The 20,289-nt window shown below is 41.9% G+C and overlaps 1 protein-coding gene across 4 annotated transcripts in view; it reads left to right on the top strand.

The window, feature by feature from the left end:
- OTUD7A (OTU deubiquitinase 7A) overlaps positions 1-20,289 on the top strand; it is a 279,993-nt gene that overhangs the window by 91,939 nt on the left and 167,765 nt on the right. For 3 of the 4 annotated variants that reach the window (XM_075857888.1, XM_075857890.1, XM_075857887.1), the window contains exon 2: positions 3,737-3,844. The gene's annotated coding sequence lies outside the window, so the exon portion shown is untranslated. Of the gene's footprint in view, positions 1-3,736; positions 3,845-16,951; positions 17,039-20,289 lie in introns of those variants that run through there. The other variant, XM_075857889.1, reaches the window with a different exon arrangement.

Genomic DNA, 20,289 nt, shown 5'->3' with positions numbered 1-20,289 from the left:
TTAGATTTATTCTAATTAGTTTCTTAATACTCAAATGGGCGTTTTTTAACTTTTTACCAAGTGGGCATTGTAAAGAGAAGTGTATGACGTTGACTAATCAGCGTCATACAATTCTTTTCATTCATGTTTACCTGTACTCACAGCACAGCGTGATGTTGCGAGATCATGCTGTGCTGTCACACACTCCCACAGTAACTCTACCAAAGTGTCTTGAGAGTGAATAGACATCGCCTCCAGCCAGGATGCGATGTCTGTTCACACTCCCGACACTTCGGTAAAGTTTGTGTGGGACTTACTCACAGCACAGCGTGATCTCGCGAGATCACGCTGTGCTGTCATTCACAGAAACTTTACCGAAGTGTCGGGAGTGTGAATAGACATCGCGTCCTGGCTCGAGGCAATGTCTATTCACTCTCAAGACACTTCAATAAAGTTAATCTGGGTGTATGTGACAGCAAAGCATGATCTCGAGAAATCACGCTGTGCTGTGTGTACAGGTAACAAGAATGAAGAGAAGTTTATGACGCTTTCTCTTTAGTATTCAGCTTTTTAGTGTTCCTGTTGCGTATGTTAATGCGCACAAAAGAGTCATATCTTCATTCCGCAAGTCTTTCCGAGTTAAGCCCTTACTTTTGATTGACTGCTCCACGCCTCCCCACAGCACATGCAAATTCCTGCGCTTGCGCATCGATGTTCTGTTCTAGTGTGTGCGCACAACGGTACACCATAGCAGCGCATGCACAGTAACTAGATTTGGGCCCCGGACGAAGCAGGGAGGGGTGCTGGACCAGAAATGACAGGCGCATGCCGAGATTTCGGCATTCAGGGCGGGTCAGTTTTCGACGGTGGGCAGTCATAAGAAGAGGAACGAACGAGACTGCTGAATTATTACCAAAAAAGTCACGAAAAGTTTGGAGACCGTTATTTACGGTCGGAGGAGGAGTTTAGGAGAGGGGATAATGGCAATGAACTTTTGACAGCTGCAGCCAGCGAGGGGGGAGTAGAGTTCAATAGGTGAAATTCCGGTGCTAGGTTCCCTTAAAGATAGCACAGTCCAATTTTGCAATTTGGAAAATTTGTATTGTTGCCTTTGATGCAATGACAACCTGCAAAATAGCATGGTCACCAAAATATTTCTAGGGCAGGGGTCTCAAGCACGCGGGCCGCATGCGGCCCCTGGAGCTGTCATCTGCGGCCCGCGGGACACAGAGCCGCTAGACTCTGGAATTCCCTGACATTGTTGTCCACATATGAACAGCGATGTCTGGGGCTTCCCCAGAGCCGGAGTCCCGGGCAGAGCGCTAGTACAGGCTCTGCTCCGGGACTCTGTGGAATTCCCTGACATCACTGCCCATATATGGACAGTGTGTCAGGGTCTTCCCCAGAGCGGAGTCCCGGGCAGAGCGCTATTATCGGCTCTGCTCCGGGACTCTGGGGAAGCCTCTGACATCGCTGTCCATACATCGACAATGATGTCAGGGGCTTCCCCAGAGCAGGAGTCCCAGTGATGTCAGGAGCACAGCTGGAGTCCCAGGAAGAGCCTACTAGCGCTCTGCCCGGGACTCCAGCTCTGGGGTTGCCCCTGACATCTCTGTCCATATATGGACAGTGATGTCAGGAGCAGAGCTGGAATCCCAGGCAGAGTGCCAGAAGTGGCTCTACTCCAGGACTCCAGCTCTGGGCAAGCCCCTAACGGCACTGTGGCAGCATCTGCGGAGGGCACTGAGGCAGCATCAACGGAGGGCACTGAGGCAGCATCAACGGAGGGCACTGAGGCAGCATCAACGGAGGGCACTGCGGCAGCATCAACGGAGGGCACTGCGGCAGCATCAACGGAGGGCACTGCGGCAGCATCAACGGAGGGCACTGCGGCAGCATCTACGGAGGGCACTGCGGCAGCATCTACGGAGGGCACTGCGGCAGCATCTACGGAGGACTCTGCGGCAGCATCTACGGAGGACTCTGCGGCAGCATCTGCATTTAGCGACACTTAAACTGGAAAGCTGGATTGTTGAAATAAGCACGTGGAGAAATATCTCAAATTTTAAACCTAGTGGTATTATTATAGTAATGTAGTATTATTATTCTAGTAATATAGTGTTATAGTAGTTCAAATAACTAATTGATTTACAATAATTTTATATTGTATCAAATTTGAAAGTAATGCGGCCCCTCAACTTCCCATTTTTCTATATGCGGCCCACTTACCCGGCCGAGTTTGGGACCCCTGATCTAGGGTATTAAAAAATGGAATTTCGAATACAGATTATCGATAGTACCACTGTATCTGGGAAAAACGTATACAAAAAGACTGCAATTTGTAAAGCCAATGCAATTGTACATGGAAATACTACATATATGACTACTGTGGTAAAACGTGAACCTGGCCCTATGGTTGTGTAATTATCAGAATTTGTTTGATTTTTGGATAATCTAGTTTTTGTTTTATCTTTTATAAACTATTGATAGGAGGTTCATGTGACTGCGTATAGTCAACAACTTTGTATCAGAATGATTGAAATCCCATGGTTCTGCAGGTTTTGTAATTTATTGGTGACTTCAATTATGTTCATACAGGGCAGATTTGTTGCAGAAATTTCTTCAACTGTCCTTTTCATATGAGGCTTGCAAAAATCCATGCACATGTGGCAGAAACAACCTTATTCACATATATGGAACAGATGTCCAAATCTGATGCGTGTGAACATACATTTGGTATCCTTTAGGGTATGTTCACACGCAAACTTAAAAACGTCTGAAAAAACTGAGCTGTTTTCAAGCGAAACAGCTCCTGATTTTCAGTCGTTTTTGTAACAACTCGCGTTTTTCACTGTGTATTTTACGGCCGTTATTGGAGGTGTTTTTCAATGGAGTCAATTAAAAACTCTTCCAAAAACGTCCCAAGAAGTGACCTGCACTTCTTTTTCGCTGGCGTCTTTTTACGCGCTGTATTTTGACAGCGAAGCGTAAAATTAAGCCTTGTGGGAACAGAACACCGTAAATCCCATTGCAAGCAATGAGCAGATGTTTGGAGGAGTAATGGTGCCGTTTTTTTCAGGCGTAAATGGCCCCGAATTACGTCTGAAACCACTGCGTGTGAACATACCCTCATAGGTGCCTGTAATTCACTGAAGGGACTATTTAATCTGGTTTATTTGTTGCATATGAACTGTCTCCAATGAGTTTCATTGTTGAATATCTGTGTATTAGTCTATTTTAGGGCCTGTTCACATCAGCGTTGCTTTCCGTTGAGGGGTTCCGTCTGAGCTTTCCTTCGGGGGAACCCCTCAACGGGAAGGCTAACTTTGCTAACTGTTTCCGTTTGCCACCATTGTGAAATGGTTCCGTTCCATTCAATGGTGAAGCAAACGGAAGCTAAGGTTTCCGTTTGCCTTTCCGTTTAGGGGTTCCCCCAACGGAAAGCTCTGACGGAACCCCTCAATAGAAAGCAACGCTGATGTGAACCCAGCCTTATTTTGCATGGTAAGATGTTCTTGTTCCCTTAAATCTCATTGCTTTGTAGCAGGCAATCACTGCATCATTCAGATTATTATTCCCCTATGTTAGTAATCTACATTCTGATACAGGTCTTTTGCAACCTTGTGCTATTTTCGATTCTGGGTGCGAGCACAACTGTTCTATTTTTATTTTTCACACATTCTTAGTAACTGTGTGATTCAATGTATCACAGCAGCAGCATCTGGTTCACTTCTATTTGTTTTCATTCATTTTGCAGGCAGACAGTCTTCATAACAATAGTTGGATGGGTGTCAATCCTGCTTCTCCTAAGCGTATAATCAGCCAAGATGCCTGGAAGCAGTTAACCTGACAGTAGCAACCAGAAGTGAGTGCTTTAATAGAGGTTTTTATTTTCTGCAGTGTATTTTGCTTTAAGCATTAAAGTCTGATGAGTTAGCTATGTCCTGCTCATATACTGTGTTCTGTGGACTGTATAACTTACACGAGCCATCATTTCATCATATATCTTCTTGAAATATATTTAATTGAAACCAATAACATTTTAATGATCTCCGTTCTAATACATTTATATTCAAATTCAAGTTTTTTCATAAAATGTTTATTCTTGTTTATAACTTTTAACCACTTGCCGACACAGAACGAGAATACTTGTCCTGAGCGGCAGGTACTTTAGTGCATTAGGACGAGCATTCTCGTCCTGTGTGACAGCCATGTCCACTCGCAATCAAGAGCGGGGCAACGGCTGTAATACACAGCCGCAGTCCCGCTCTAACGATGGAGAGAAGAGAAACCTTTTCTCTCCGCCGTTAACCCCCTCAAAGCTGATTGCGACATTCAAAGTAAATAAGAGAAGGGGGAACTGCCCTTTGATTGCGTCACAGAAAATCCCTGTAATGCGATCAAAGCCCATAACTTGCATGGCCAGACAGCCCAGGGTCCATTGAAGGACCCCAGGGCTGTCTGATCATATTTATTGTTGTTAGGGCATACTGAAGTATGCCCTAAAAACTGCCTATACAATCAGTACACAGCCTATACAATCAGACGGGTCTGACGTTCTCTCTATGCAGAGGTGCTAATATGGGTATGTTCTTCCTCCTTAATGTGTCATTGCACCCCCTTTGCTATTTAAGCATCACATTCTGATACATCATGATATATTGTCAAGGGTGCTTTTCTTCACTAAGTCCGTATCCGATTCTTGGATAGACCCATACTTTTTTGTACACCAATATATTGTTCATGCCCTTTTCTCAAGTAATTGTTTACATATTGTCTCTGCATTTGACAGACGTTTTATTCATGCTTTGCATGACTCATTTTTTAATACATTGTTATCTTCAATAAAATTTTTAATTTTCTATCATTTATGTGTTGTGTTAATTGTACCCCACACTCTGTAGGTTGTATACTAAGTACTGTGGGTCAATGCACCAAGATATACTTGGTTATATTGTGGTCTTGTCTTGAACACAATTCATGGTACACACTTTTACGTGTGTACTGACAGGATCGTTTTCCTGAATGTACCAATAGGTTCTTCATGCCTCCATGTAATAACTGCTGGCAACCCGCTACTACTGTAAATTGTTCCATTCATACATTAAAGAGGCTCGGTCGCCAGATTTTGCAACCCCTATCTCCTATTGCAGCAGATCGGCGCTGCAATGTAGATAAGAGTAACGTTTTTTTTTTTTAAAACCGAGCAGTTTTGGCCAAGTTATGACCATTTTTATATTTATGTAAATGAGGCTTTCTAAAGTACAACTGGGCGTGTATTGTGTTCGTTACATCGGGGCGTGTATCATCCACTTCTCTACACAACGCCCAGCTTCTGGCAGTGCAGACACAGCGTGTTCTCGAGAGATCACGCTGTGACGTCACTCACTTCCTGCCCCAGGTCCCGCATCGTGTCGGACGAGCGAGGACACATCGGCACCAGAGGCTACAGTTGATTCTGCAGCAGCATCAGCGTTTGCAGGTAAGTCGATGTAGCTACTTACCTGCAAACGCTGATGCTGCTGCAGAATCAACTGTAGCCTCTGGTGCCGATGTGGCCGACACGATGCAGGACCTGGGGCAGGAAGTGAGTGACGTCACAGCGTGATCTCTCGAGAACACGCTGTGTGTCTGCACTGCCAGAAGCTGGGCGTTGTGAAGAGAAGTGGATGATACTTCTATTCACAACGCCCAGCTAGTAAAAGAAGTAAAAACGCCCCGATGTAACGAACACAATACACGCCCAGTTGTACTTTTACTTTAAACACGCCCAGTTGTACTTTAGAAAGCCTCATTTACATAAATATAAAAATGGTCATAACTTGGCCAAAACTGCTCGGTTTAAAAAAAAAACAAAAAACGTTACTCTTATCTACATTGCAGCGCCGATCTGCTGCAATAGGAGATAGGGGTTGCAAAATCTGGTGACAGAGCATCTTTAAGTTGCACCTTGTATCCTGAAGTCTCATATTCCTCTGCTGAGAAGAAGATTAGGCCCGGTTTGGGGTTGCAGAGTTTGTAGTTTTCTCATAAAAATATATAAATATTTTTTTTTTTCTAAGGTGCTGAAGAACTTGAGGTCATGAGTAATCTCCTCTTTACTTTTTAGTTGCATTAAGGCTACATTCACAAGACAGTGAAAAATGGGCGTGTGATGGCTGTTTTTTTTAACATACTAAACGGAAGTACAGATATTACCTTAGAAAAAAAAAATATGGTGAAATCCTGTTCCATGTAAAACCCCCTCAAAAAACAAGGGGGCACTCCCTCCGTCTGGAAAAAGAAAGGTTCAACCTGCAGAGGCGACAAGCCATCTTTACTGTGAGAACTGTGAATCTATGGAATAGACTACCGCAGGAGCTGGTCACAGCAGGGACAGTAGATGGCTTTAAAAAAGGCTTAGATAATTTCCTAGAACAAAAAAAATATTAGCTCCTATGTGTAGAAATTTTTTACTTCCCCTTTCCCATCCCACTTCCCCTTTCCCATCCCTTGGTTGAACTTGATGGACATGTGTCTTTTTTCAACCGTACAAACGATGTAACTACGTAACTATGAAATGTACCACCCAACGTGTTCTTGCCGTTTCTCCATACCCCATGTCAGATCAGGCAGGAGAATAGAATTATAGTGACACCTTAACACAGTAGTGGCTCTACAAGGTCAAAATGAATTATGAAAGGAAATGCTAGTGAGCACAGTTTTTCCTTTATTTCACAGGTAAGCATAGGGGCAGCTAAAATATCTCCAGCGCATGGACCCACAGAACTCTATATGTCACTGCATGTTCAGAAAGTTATTTCCTGCGCAAATTTCCGGGCACCCTATGACATTAGTTGCTCAGAAGTAAACCGAGAGAGCACGGTGCAGTTGTGGCCTGCAAGAAGATTCTGGATCGCTGCTTACAAGGAAAAAATATCTTTAGGGGTGTCTAAACACTATGCAAAATCCTTAAAAATATGCAGTGATTGTAGACATTTGGAGGGAGGTAAATACTATTTTACACAGTTGTTCTTTGGACGATTCTACTTGAGTACATGTGCCAGGAAAAGTATGACACAATGCCAGTTCTGGACGAAGCCGTTCTAGTACCAATATGGGAACGATCATTTAGCAGAATGCAACACAATTTCCAATGTTCATGCATCTATAATAATAATATGTTCTAGAGTAATTCTTGGTTTCTGAAATTCGTATTGAGCTGCCCATTATTCTACATGTGAATCAGTCGTATCTGATGGTTATAGCTTTCATGTTTATGGGCTTCAAACACGGTTGAGTGTAAATTACTGGATATTTTTTAGTTGTCTGTTTTTTTACTAATATATAGTAAATATCTAATGAAATATTTCACATTTTTTGGCTTGAAAATGCTAAAAGCAGCTGCTTATACTCTAGATATACTGATTGTGATGAAGAAAACAAATAGCCCAGGTGTCTGAAGGTTGCACAGGGTTGTGTGTTTTGTTTGCTGGAGGAATATCAAATGCAAAAGCTGACTGATCAAACAAGTTACTTTCCTAACATACACTACCAGTCATTTCACAAAGAAATACTTAAAGGGAACTGCTCCCACCATGGTCTAGGACATGCAGAGACCTTTCTAAATAAAGACATATATTTCAAAAGTCCTGCGTCATATGCAAATGAGCATATCCGCTGGGTGCATCATCATCCTAGAAGTAGCAGCAGACAGAACCGATAAAAACAAGGGGACATATACAAAAACACCGAAAAAGGCCATACTTACAAATGGACACAGCCAGGTCAGAAACGCTGATGAAAGGGCGAGCAGGTGCTTTAAATAATAATAGCCACTCCCACTAGTCTTGAGGGGAGTGGTGTGTGGTGCATGGGATGTGTAGTAAGAAATAATAAATTAATAGTGTGTGTGCAAGTGTAATACTATAAGTGAAATATAGGGGGCAGTAATGAGTGAAGTGCCTCAATAGAAATAAATGGATAATGAGGCACTTCACTCATTACTGCCCCCTATATTTCACTTATAGTATTACACTTGCACACACACTATTCATTTATTATTTCTTACTACACATCCCATGCACCACACACCACTCCCCTCAAGACTAGTGGGAGTGGCTATCATTATTTAAAGCACCTGCTCGCCCTTTCATCAGCGTTTCTGACCTGGCTGTGTCCATTTGTAAGTATGGCCTTTTTCGGTGTTTTTGTATCATCCTAGAAGTGTCCGGTGTTTTGGCTGCTAATCCCAATCATCTTTCCCTGATTGACATGGATGATGCCCCCTGTGCCATCCAAAGTAGTTTGGCATTCTCGTGTATGTATTGTACCACAGAGAAACGTTGCATGCACATTGGGAACTCCCTGTTGTGGGCATTGCCTTTACTTTCGTTGTGCAAATTTACTTTACTATATAACCCCTTCAACAGAAATCCCACTTAATCAATGGGCCACATCTACAACAGCATGTACGTCTTTGATTGGCATTTTCTGGGCAGCCACATGGTCAGCAGTTGAGTATAATGGACTGACCATACGGTCTCCGAAGTAAGCCAAGAGGAGATGAAGTGTTCGGTTACTTTACTAGGGTCGTGGCCACTTCCTTCTAGCAATCAGCAGGGGTCATAGAGTCCGACCCGGACATCCTAGTTATATGCCATCAGTATCTATCCTGGGGCAACCCCTTTAATTGTAGCCCCAAACAGTTACTTGAATCATACTCCTCTCCTCTTTCTGTACCCCTCTGACAACAAGTAACGTAGTCAATCATTCAGCAGAAGTGAGCAGCCACTCATAAGCGACTTCTCCCAAAACTCTACTTTTAAGTGGATTCTTTACTATTCCACAGATCATAAACTCGCGCTCCTGATGGGACAGCTGCATAATTGTGTAACAATTAGAAAGCAGCTATGGGGGATGGTCACCACTATTGACCACCTCAATCCATCCCCACCCCTTATGAATCCACTGTTGGGCAAGCTATAAACCAACCAGTTGGATGGCTCGGTCGGACCCAAATCTATAGCATAAACAGGCTTCTGGAAATTGTTGTAGCTGGTAGTATTGGAGTAGTATTCGATTAGAAAAGAGAGTCTATTGCATCTCAGCCCCCATTCACTTGAATAGGAATGAGCAGCAATATCAGACTTAGCCCATGGACAAGAGTGGTACTGTTTTTGCAAAAGAATAAAACAGATCCATTTTTCTAAGATGGACATGAAATCTTTTAGAAGAGCTCGTCTAGCTGTTATCTTTCCTTCTTATTTTCCATCTTTGCAGGGCTATCCATTTTTCAGCACCCTTATTATACTTACTAGCGTATTATCTTTCTAAATAAAAATAAAAAATACATGTATTTGATAAGTACTAATAGAACTTGAAATATTATCTTGGTATTTGCTTGGTAAAAGTGATTTTAGTGTGCCCTAAGGCTGAATTTACAAATCGCGTATTTGTTGCGGATTCTGATGCCAGAAGTGGTTTCTAAAGGAATTGGAAATATTAAGCAAAAACTTCCTCCTGTATCCACTTCTGGATTTGTCTGAAAAATCTGCATCAAAGTCTGCTACAAATACGCGAAGTGTGAATCTTGCCTTAGGGTGAGTTCACATGCTGCAGATTTTCAATTCGGATACCGTACTAAAAATCAGCAGCAATGGGGGGCGTGGCCTGGACAAGCATGAGAGCAGAAGTTTAGGTTACTTCTCTCCCTCTAAGTGAAGCACAAAACGGCTCATCTAAACCACAAAAGTGGAAGTAGACAGACAATATCAACCAGGGATTACCTGGGTACGAGTGGAGTGAAGATACAGCGTGATTTAGAGCTTTCTCCTGCTTGTCAGCTCCTCTCTGTGTGACTGCGGCCTCAGACACTTGGAAACCAGGGACTAAAGTGGTGCTGTAGACCAGCCCTTGGTGAATGCACTGAGCAGTGTGCTTGCTGCTCTGCATCAGCAGACACAGCTATCAGAAACTACCATCTCCGGGCTAACAGAGACTGACATCCCCCTGCTCTTACCTCTGCCTGCAGCAGCTGCTGTCTTACTGAACACCACACAGCTTTCCTCATCTCCACAGTGAGTACATCTCTCATGCAGCACTGAGACATTTTGAATTGGCACTGTCTGCTCACATTATACCTGTCTGCATTGCAATACAAAGCGTCTGTTACCTAAAGTTATTCCAGTGTACTGCAATACACCGGTCTTGTCCTACTCCTTCCTGCTGGAGTCATTATTTGAATGTGAGAAATCATCCATTTAACAAGTCACATATTATATATTTAACTGACTCTTGGTCTGAAGACCTACTGTTTTCATTTCACCATGGGTGGTACAACTAAAAAAACTGCCAAGTCTAAACCCACGAAACTCACAGAGTTCTTACAACATTCTTCATCTCAGTCCTTGGATGTGAATAGGCGTATATCACTTCCCCCATCCTCTCCTACCCCCTCCTCTAGAGCAGACTCTCTAGATGGGGAGATGCATGATCCCCTGGACTCTCACCCTGTGTCAGAAGCAGTGATTAAAAAGCTTTTAAACTCACTGAGAGATTCTCTTCAAACGGATATCAGACAAGCCTTGGGGGAGTTAAGGGCGGACATTCAATCCATTGCTACTCGTACAGATCATATCGAAAACAAGATGGCGGTATTTGCTAAATCTCACAACTCCTTGATTGATGCTAATGCTACCTTAGAAGAAGAAGTTCAGAGACTTTCTACCAAAGTTCTAGATCTGGAAGATAGATCTAGAAGAAACAGTGTACGAATTCGGGGCATCCCAAAATCTATTACTCCGGATTTGTTATCTCCATACCTGAAAGAGCTTATGTCCAGGGTCCTTCCTCAAAGATCTGAGCTTGACCTCACCATTGATAGAATTCATCGGATTCCCAAGCCGCGACATATTGCTGCCCACCTTGCTAGAGATACTATTGCTCGGATCCATTTCTACCATGTCAAGGATGATTTCTTGAAAGCTCTAAAAACCTCTCCAGACCTTCCGGATAAATTTAAAGAGGTATCAATCTACCCAGATCTATCGGCAGCTACTATGTTACGTAGAAAGGAATACTTACCTATGACCAAACTCCTGAGAGAAAACCGTATCCTGTACAAATGGGGATTTCCGGTCAAGCTAATAATTTCAAGGAATGGATCTCAACATGTGTGTTTCTCTCCGGCGGAAGCAAGAAATCTTCTTCACACCTGGGGTCTCCTTTCTACCCCACCTAACAGTCCGATTCATAATCAAGGCACAAGACCAGAAATGATGACTCCTCTCTGGTCTGAAAAGGTTACTCGTTCTAAGTGCAGAGCTGAGGATTGAAACTGTCCATGTCTACTTCACTTTCAGATGGCTGAGCTTCACATAAGTGTGTAACTTTCTGCTTGGTTCGCTTTGTGGCCCTTTGTCAGAGGGTAAAGAAGTTCCACTGACTTTTGCCTCCGTTGTTTTTTCCCTGAAAGAGGGATATTGGTTCTACTGCTCATCAGTTATATACTGTTGTGTGTTGATAATAAGATTGACTACTTCCTGATTCTTTTGCAGTACGATTGATGGGAATCAAGTTTCTGTCCTTAAATGTCCATGGTTTGAATTCTCCATTTAAAAGGTCGCTTCTTTGGAAAGAAGCAGTTAAATCGAGATGTGATGTTTTATGTATCCAAGAATCTCATTTGTGTGCTAAAGATACTTCTCTCCTTAAACATTCTAGATTTCCTCATGTTTTTTCCGCTTCCATTGATAAGAAGAAGGTGGGAGTATCCATAGCTGTTAAAAACACAGTTGCGTTTAAACATGTGAAAAATGTCATTGATCCAAAGGGTAGATACGTGATCCTGATTTGTGAACTTAATGCCATTACTTTCACTATTGTATCGGTGTATGCTCCTAATTCTAGACAACATTCCTTTATCAGAAAAGTGATTAAAAAAGCTAAAGCTATCCAACAAGGGGGGCTGGTCTTCTGTGGAGACTTTAATATAGTTACGCATGCTCGTTTGGATAGATCTGTAGCCTCTGCTAGAGGGTCTCGTGATATAGGGGATATTTTATTAGAGGAAAACCTCCATGATGTTTGGAGATACCAGCATGCTTCAGAGAGAGACTATTCCTTCTTTTCCTCTCCTCATCAGATTTATTCAAGGATAGACATGTTTTTGGTGGATAGAGGTATGCTTTTAAATTCTATATCTTCGGAAATTGGAACTATAACTTGGTCTGACCATGCCCCTATTGAGCTAGTAATTTCTGACAAATATGACTTACCCCCTAGATCCCCTTGGAGACTTGGAACTCACCTTTTGAAGTCCCCAAAGGTTCAAACGTACATTGAAAAGGGCTTATCTGAGTTTTTTTAAATTAATGCTCCCTCTGCTTCTTCTCCGGAATTATTATGATGTACCCACAAAGCCTTTTGTGAGAGGTTTATTTATACAAGTAGCGTCTAGGACCAAAAAAGAAAGAACCCGAGAAATAGATGATCTCTTACATAAAATCCAACAATATGAGGGTTTAATGAAACAAAGTCCTTTACCAGGGTATATTGATATATTGAAAAATTTACGAAATAAGTTGAAATCCTTGAATTTGGGCTATTATGAAACGAATTTGAAACGAATGAAATGGAATTTCTACACTCAGGGCGATAGGCCTAGCAAATTATTGGCGAATAGAGTAAAAAAGAAATCCGCTAAAGCTAAAATTTCTCACCTCAAAGCGAAAGATGGGGTTGATACTTATGATCCTCAAAAAATAGCAGATGCGTTCGCAGACTACTATAGTGATTTATATAATTTGAAGGAAGATCCTTCTCTTCCACAAGTAACTTTAGAAAAGGCTCGGGAATTTTTGTCAGCCCTGAACTTACCAAAACTATCTGATCAGCAATTGAACTGCCTAAACAACCCTATTTCAGAGCAGGAAGTCAGGAAACTTATTAGATCCTCGAAACAAAATAAGACCCCAGGCCCAGATGGTCTTCCCAATGAGTATTATAAAACTTTTATTAACGTTCTGTCCCCGTACTTTATGGGTTTGGTAAATAATATAGCACGTAATGGCTCTCCTCCCGCGGAAATGTTGAAAGCCATAATTGTTACTATCCCTAAACCTGGTAAACCCCCTGATTCTCCGGCTAATTTTAGGCCGATTTCACTGTTAAATAATGATATAAAACTCTTTGCTAAATTACTGGCTTCGAGACTTAACAGGTGCCTAGCTTCTCTGATTGCTTCAGACCAGGTGGGCTTTATTACAGGCCGTCAGGCCAGAGACGGAACTAGGAGGAGTCTTGATCTAATTCAAATTGCGCATTCCCTGAGGGTCCCTGCGGTGCTGATTTCATTGGATGCGGAAAAAGCCTTTGACAGGGTTAATTGGCATTTTCTAGAAGCGGTCCTGGACAAATTTGGTTTTCAAGCCTTTATTAAGGATGCAATCCTTTCTTTATATACCTCCCCATCGGCCCAGATCTTTACGTATGGTTTCTTTTCAAAACATATTCAAATCAGTAATGGCACTCGTCAAGGGTGTCCGTTGTCCCCCTTAATTTTTACCCTATGCATGGAACCATTTGCTGAACTTATACGTAGTTCCCCTGATATCCAGGGCCTCCAGGTCGGCCCTATTGAGCACAAAATCGGGTTGTATGCGGATGACGTCCTGTTATTTTGTAAATCGCCTCTAACAACGATTCCCGCAATTCTTAAAGTTATAGAATCTTATTCAGCAGTCTCCTTTTATAAATTGAATGTTGCTAAATCCTCCATGATGTCTATTCATATTTCCGCACAAATGAGAGCGTCTATCTCTAAATTTAAATTTACTTGGGCGGAATCGGGTCTGAAATATCTGGGGATTACGCTCACTCCCAACCCTTCTCAGGTAATCCCTACTAATTTTTCATCTCTTATTGAGGCTCTTAAACAGGATTGTATACAATTTGAAAATCTTCAGCTTTCATGGTTCGCTAGAATTCAATTAGTTAAGATGTTTTTGCTCCCCAAATTTTTATATCTATGCAGAACTATTCCATATATCCTTCCTGGTTCTATTACAGCACCACTCCAATCCTTATTTCTTAATTTTATTTGGAATAAGAAGAGAGCTAGAGTAGCTAAGAATCTCCTTTATCGCAAAATAAAAAATGGAGGGATGGGTGTACCAAATGTTGTAGCCTATAACGTAGCGGCTATTGCAGACCAACTATATCCCTTTTGGAATGATACGACCCCCTTTCTGTGGGCTGTCTTAGAAGAGAATAGTCACCCTAACGTTTCATTTAAATCTACTCTTATAGCGACTTTATTAGGAGCTAAGATACCAAAATTTACTTTGACTTCTATGACCGACTCTTTACAGGTGTGGGTACGACATGTTTGCAAAAATAAGTGGGTTCATGTGTCGAAAGAGTGTATTCCACTTTCTGTTCTTGAGTTCTTTATTCCTCATATTTCCATGTCTCCTTGGGTTGCCGCAGGTATAAAGGTTATTTCTGATTTTTATAACTCTGACACTTTTCAGACGTTTGAAGACTTACAGAAGGTTTATCAACTCTCCCATAACCTTTTTTACCAATATCTGCAAATCAGACATTGTATCCAATCCATGAAACTTCCCCAATCACCTATTAATCTCACTTCATTCCACAAATTCTTAAATAAAGGGCAGGGATATTCAAAGGGTTTACCACAGTTTTATGATTTGATTCTTGCTCTGGATAATAAGGGTAAAACAAGTTACATGTTAAAATGGAGGAGGGAACTGGGTTCAGTTTTTCCTGAAGATACCTGGATTAAAGCTTCAAATTGGGCCGCAAAACACTCTAAATGTGTAAATCATACTGAATTAATGCGGAAAATTCACCTGCGGTGGTATTTAACACCTTCTAGACTAGCGCATATCATCACGGGTTCTTCTAAACTTTGTTGGAGAGGTTGTGGACAAATAGGATCCCCTTTACATATGTGGTGGTCGTGTCCATCAGTGTCTGGCCTTTGGGTTCGGGTATTTACACTTATTTCGGAATTCGTACAGGTTCCTGTGCCGTTATCCCCTGCCATAGCAATTTTGGATATTAATCTGGAGGAAATAGATCCGCTAGATAGATTAATTATTCATCATATTCTTATAGCCACTAGAATGGCCATCGCACAATCTTGGAAATCTCAGATTTCCCCCTCTATCCAGGAGGTCATTAGAAGAGTTAATAGCCAATGTTATCATGAAACTTATTTAGTTTCTGATTTAGTTCTTCATGGTCGGAATGTGAAGAGATGGAATTCTTGGACTCATTCAAAATACTATATTTAATTATGATCTTAAATGGCTAATTTGAGATGTGTTTTACTTATATGGAGTGTCATTCTAATACGAACAGTATTGTGTGTCTGTTACTTATGTGTATTTTTGTTTGGTTGTAATGTATAAAAATCTTTCAATAAAAATTTAAGATTTAAAAAAAAAAAAATCAGCAGCAATTTACAATACATGTGAATGGGCTTTTTAAAAACCCCACCCACATGTAGGGAAAGAAATCTGCGTGAAAATACGGAATTTCTAATCTCTGACAGCGCTCTGACTGATCTGTTGAGCCTCTGGCGCAGATGTGAACATATGTAGTCTTATATAGAATTTGGAGCAAATTAGAATTTGTGGAAACGGCTTCTTTACAAATGGTATTTTTTATTTGGTGGGCTTTGATATTATTTAGTGAATTACATTTGGTTTGTTCATGAAAATACATGAGCGATTCCCTCTTACACGCTGTACTGTGCCTGTCCATACATTGTAAATGGCCTGGATTCTTTATGCCTTAGTGCACCCTCTTGCATGAAACTTAAAGCTGCCAAAGTCTCCCTTGAGGAATGGACTGTTTAAACCTGCTTTCCGGTAAACTCTCCATCTATTGCAGTAACCTTTTCATACCGAAGCCTAATGGGTAAATGTGGCACTTAAGTGAGCGTCAATTGGATTTGTCTTTTACAAGCAAAGCAAATGCAATAATGTAAAGTAATAAAAAATACATTTGTGGAAATGCTTTGTCGTGGAGTAGTTTGGCTAGAGCACATGTTTTTCTGTTGTTTCTTTTGTAGTCTATAACAGATCATTAGGATGTAAATCACAGACCTTTTGCATTGTAGAGAATAGATATTGTTCATGGAAACATAATCTATGATATACTTTTAGATTTGGAAGAAAGAATAGTGTGCATTTTACCCCTTGCTGTAAATTCTAGAGATTTAATACACGTCAATGCAAATTTTCTATTGACGCGTTTGATGTCAGATCCTTAAATGCGTGGTGTTCCCACTCCTGTGCCATCCACTGACTGACATGTATTGCATTCTCTCTCTTTCGAAAATAAGTTCTTCAAATAATAATTATGCACAAATTATATACTGTAGAAAAGGCTTAAGGTTTTTCATATCAATCCTTTAAGGACAAGGCAGTCCCTTTACTGTTCTAAAAGAGGTTCTGCAACAGTTGAGATGTGTATTATAAAATGAATGTACATCTACTATAAATTAAAAAGAATTTTCCAAGTCTTCTCTGAATTCCATAACCTGTATAAATTTACTAGGTCTGCGGCCTTGTGCTTTTGTTTGATAAGGGAAATCCTTGGTGACAAATTATTTCTATAATCTACTAGGAGAGGACCTCTTTAACAAAGGGTCTGCCTGCAAGAACAGTATATATGGGCTCCCTGATTTCCAACTGCTAATGCGATGGTACATATGGTATGTCCACCCTAAGCTTAGCTAACTGAAACACAATTGTGATGTCACAGTAGATTTCCTCACTGAGCAAACACTTGTGGTTCCATCTGGTAAACTGCTATGATATCACATTTGTGATGTAACCGCAGTTACCTGACGGAAACCCACTTGTAATATTATAGCTGCTTAACCAATGGAAACATATTTGTGATGTCACAGCAACAGAACTAATGGAAACATTGGCCCGTTCATTAAATCCCTTAGTAGCAGTCAACAGGGACTTCGGCCTCTAAGGAGTTTGACGTAGGGAGGTGGTTCCCCCTGTCATCCCATCGGCACGACGCGAAAGTAGTATGTGTTTGTGTGTGTGTGTGTGTGTGTGTGTATATAGCAATCAGGAAGGTAGGAGCAGTAAGAAGCTGTATTCTCTCTGAAGAGTCTGGCAGTCACTGACAGCCTGATCTCCCCTCCTGCAGCTACACAATTGCTTGCACAGTAGCTAACTCTGCTTGACGTTTATTTACGTCCTTGCAGAGTTAAACGCAGAACTTTGAGAGACATACACTGAATGGTCACTTTATTAGAGACACCTACCCTTTCACCATTAAAGCTTCCCTGTATGGAAATTAGCCATGTAAGTGCAGCATCAAATCAAGTGAGCAAGATTTCCGTGCATCCATATCCGTGTAAATACGTGCATCCATATCAGTGTAAATCCACAGTAGAATAGTAAAATCTAGCGATCTGAGCGACTTCGAACCATGCATGGTCATCGTGCATGGGCATCGGTGCTAGACTAGCGGGACCAGTATTTCAGAAAGCACTACCAACCTTGTGAGGTTTTCTTTTGCAATGGTGTAGAGAGTATACCAAAAATAGTGTGATTGTTTGTCCTCAATCAGTGAAAGGGGTCTTGTGGACATTAAAAAAAAAGTCTAGGAAAAAGGTTAGAGGAGACAACCAGTTTGATTGAAATAGCTGTCCTAAGGAAACAGAAAGGCAATACTCCAGTGGGCAACAGAGAGCAAAAATTGGATCACTAAGCATTAAAAAAAATCTCACCCTGGATCCTCTGATACCTGTAGTTGGACATTTGAACAGTAGGGCTCCCCTAAACATTGCGGCCGACCAAGTTCATTCCTTCATGGCAGCTGTTGACCCTCTGGCAGAAGGACACTTAAGTGGCGAGAAGCTATCCTGTCTGCTTGGGCCAATATTCCTACAGAACTATTTCAACACCTAGTGGAATCTATGCCACAATGAATTGCTGCGCTTCTGAAAATGTATTTAGGAGGTTGTACCAATCTCACTGATGCACAATTTTATTTAAAAAAAAAAAAAACGATGTCAAAGGCGTGCATAGCCGTTAAAGAAGTTTTATTTTGACAAATAACTGATAACAGTCATTTCCATCTTTAGAAAATGAACACATGTCGCTGTATTTGTCATACTTTGGGGAGGGAAGGGAAATAATTTTTCAGTTGTTCGATACCACATACTGTTCTTGCCATTAAGTTGTCTTACACTGGATTTGACGCTGAGAACCAACAGTAGGCTGTGAAACTTACATACAAATGACAAATATTATACACCATATGTATTCTGTACATCAGTCATACATAAATATCTAATTGAAAACCATATTATTTAATATTTTCACTATTTGCTTTCACACCGATCAGCCATAACATAAAATGAAGTGAATAAGGGCCTGTTCACATCAGCATTAGTTTCCGCTGAGGGGTTCCATCGGAGGTTTCCGTCGGGTCAACCCCTCAGCGGAAAGTCAAACGGAAACCTCAGCTTCCATTTCCCTTACCATTGAACTCAATGGTGACGAAAACCTAGCTAATGGTTTCCGTCTGTCACCGTTGTGACTGTGTTCCGTCGTTTTGGACAGAAGCAATAGCGCAGTCGACTGACCTACTTGTGTGATGTCTAGTTTTCTGAACAGTGGTTATCTCCCCTTCCCCTCCCCTCTCAGTAGTACGAAATATCACACTTCACATGCCTCTTAGGCCCCCCTGCACATCACGTTTCTCACCCTACGTTTAGCGTGTACTTTGGGAAAGCTCCTGTCCACAGGGTTTTATTAGCCTAACGGAGGCCAAAAGAATGTCCTTTTGGCCACTGTCGGGCTGTTATACGTCAGTATACCGCAAAAACGGAAAATATATGGATTATTTTAGTAGATTACGCTAATCTATCCCGCAGAGTCCAGTAAAAAAAAGTATACGTTAGACGTATACTTTTTTTTATTTGAACTTATGGCTGACAGATGCCACTGTATGGCATCCGTCAAAGGCCTCCGTTAAGTGTGTATGTCTGGAAGCTCCAGTGACTGTCCATATATTGACAGTTATCACTGGACCTTCCCCGGGCGAATTAACTCCTGGTATCTCCAAGCAACAGCCTCGGGGGATCGGAACCAGCGGTCACCAATCTCTCTAGGTTGGTGTGTGAGGACAGGACGGGCTTGAAGAATGAACTGCAGCCTGTAGTGCTGCAGGATGGCTGAGAGCAACGGCGTAGTCCTGGGTGGAGGAGGCTTCATCTCTTTGAATGCTCTGTCGGGGACTCCGGGGAAACTCCTGATGTCACTGTCAATATATGAACAGTGAAGTCAGGAGCTTCTCAAGGGCCACAGCATGAGTAGTCCCTGGCCCTGGGGAAGCTTATGACATTTCTGTCCATAAATATGCAGTGACGTCAGGAGCTTCCCCAGGGCCAGTAGTCCTTGGGAAGAGCATCAGGATTCAGAGAATGGAAGCTCTGATTCCCGATGCTCTGTCTTGTGACTCCAGCTGTGGCAGTGACTCATGAGGAGAGGGTGTTGTATAGGTGACATAACCTGCTGTATGCATATACAATGAGATACATTGCAGCTTTCTGTTGGAGGTTATCGTAGGGAGTCCTCCTTACGTATGCCTCCGACGGAAGGTTTAAACCATAATGCGAAGAGGGTGTTTTCTCCACTGCCCCCTGCGCTCCCTACCCCTTAGTCTCTGGTGGAATCATATTTCACAGAGCTGTGTCTCGTCCTCCAATCTCCTCACACCTCATCCAGTCCCTCTCCCCGGCTGTCACTAGTCACCTGACTAAAATTTTTAACCTCTCTCTTTCTTCTGGAATTTTTCCTTCCCCTTTTAAATATGCCATTATAAACCGATTACTGAAAAAAAACAACTCTTGGCCCATCCAGCGCTGCTAACTACTGACTAGTCTCTAATCTTCCCTTCATTTCCAAACTCCGGGAACGCTTGGTCTACTCTCGGCTTATCCGCTATCTCTCAGCTAACTCCATTCTTGACCCCTTACAATCTGGTTTCTGCACTCTAAACTCTACAGAAATGCCCTTACTAAACTCTCAAACGATCACTTGGCGGCTAAATCTATTGGCAAATACTCGCTACTGATTCTTCTGGATCTCTCTGCAGCCTTTGACCCTGTAGACCACCAACTCCTACTTAACATGCTCCACTCTATTAGCATTAAGGACACTGCTTACTCTTGGTTTTCCTCCTATCTCTCTAACCGCTCGTGCAGTATGTCAGTTGCTGGTTCTACTTCTTCTCCTCTTCCCCTTGCTATCGGGGTTCCTC

Source organism: Rhinoderma darwinii, chromosome 3 (genome assembly GCF_050947455.1).
Source record: "Rhinoderma darwinii isolate aRhiDar2 chromosome 3, aRhiDar2.hap1, whole genome shotgun sequence".
NCBI classification, from domain to species: Eukaryota; Metazoa; Chordata; class Amphibia; order Anura; family Rhinodermatidae; genus Rhinoderma; species Rhinoderma darwinii.
Note: the sequence above shows the minus strand (reverse complement) of the source record. Positions and strands in the feature narration are given on the sequence as shown.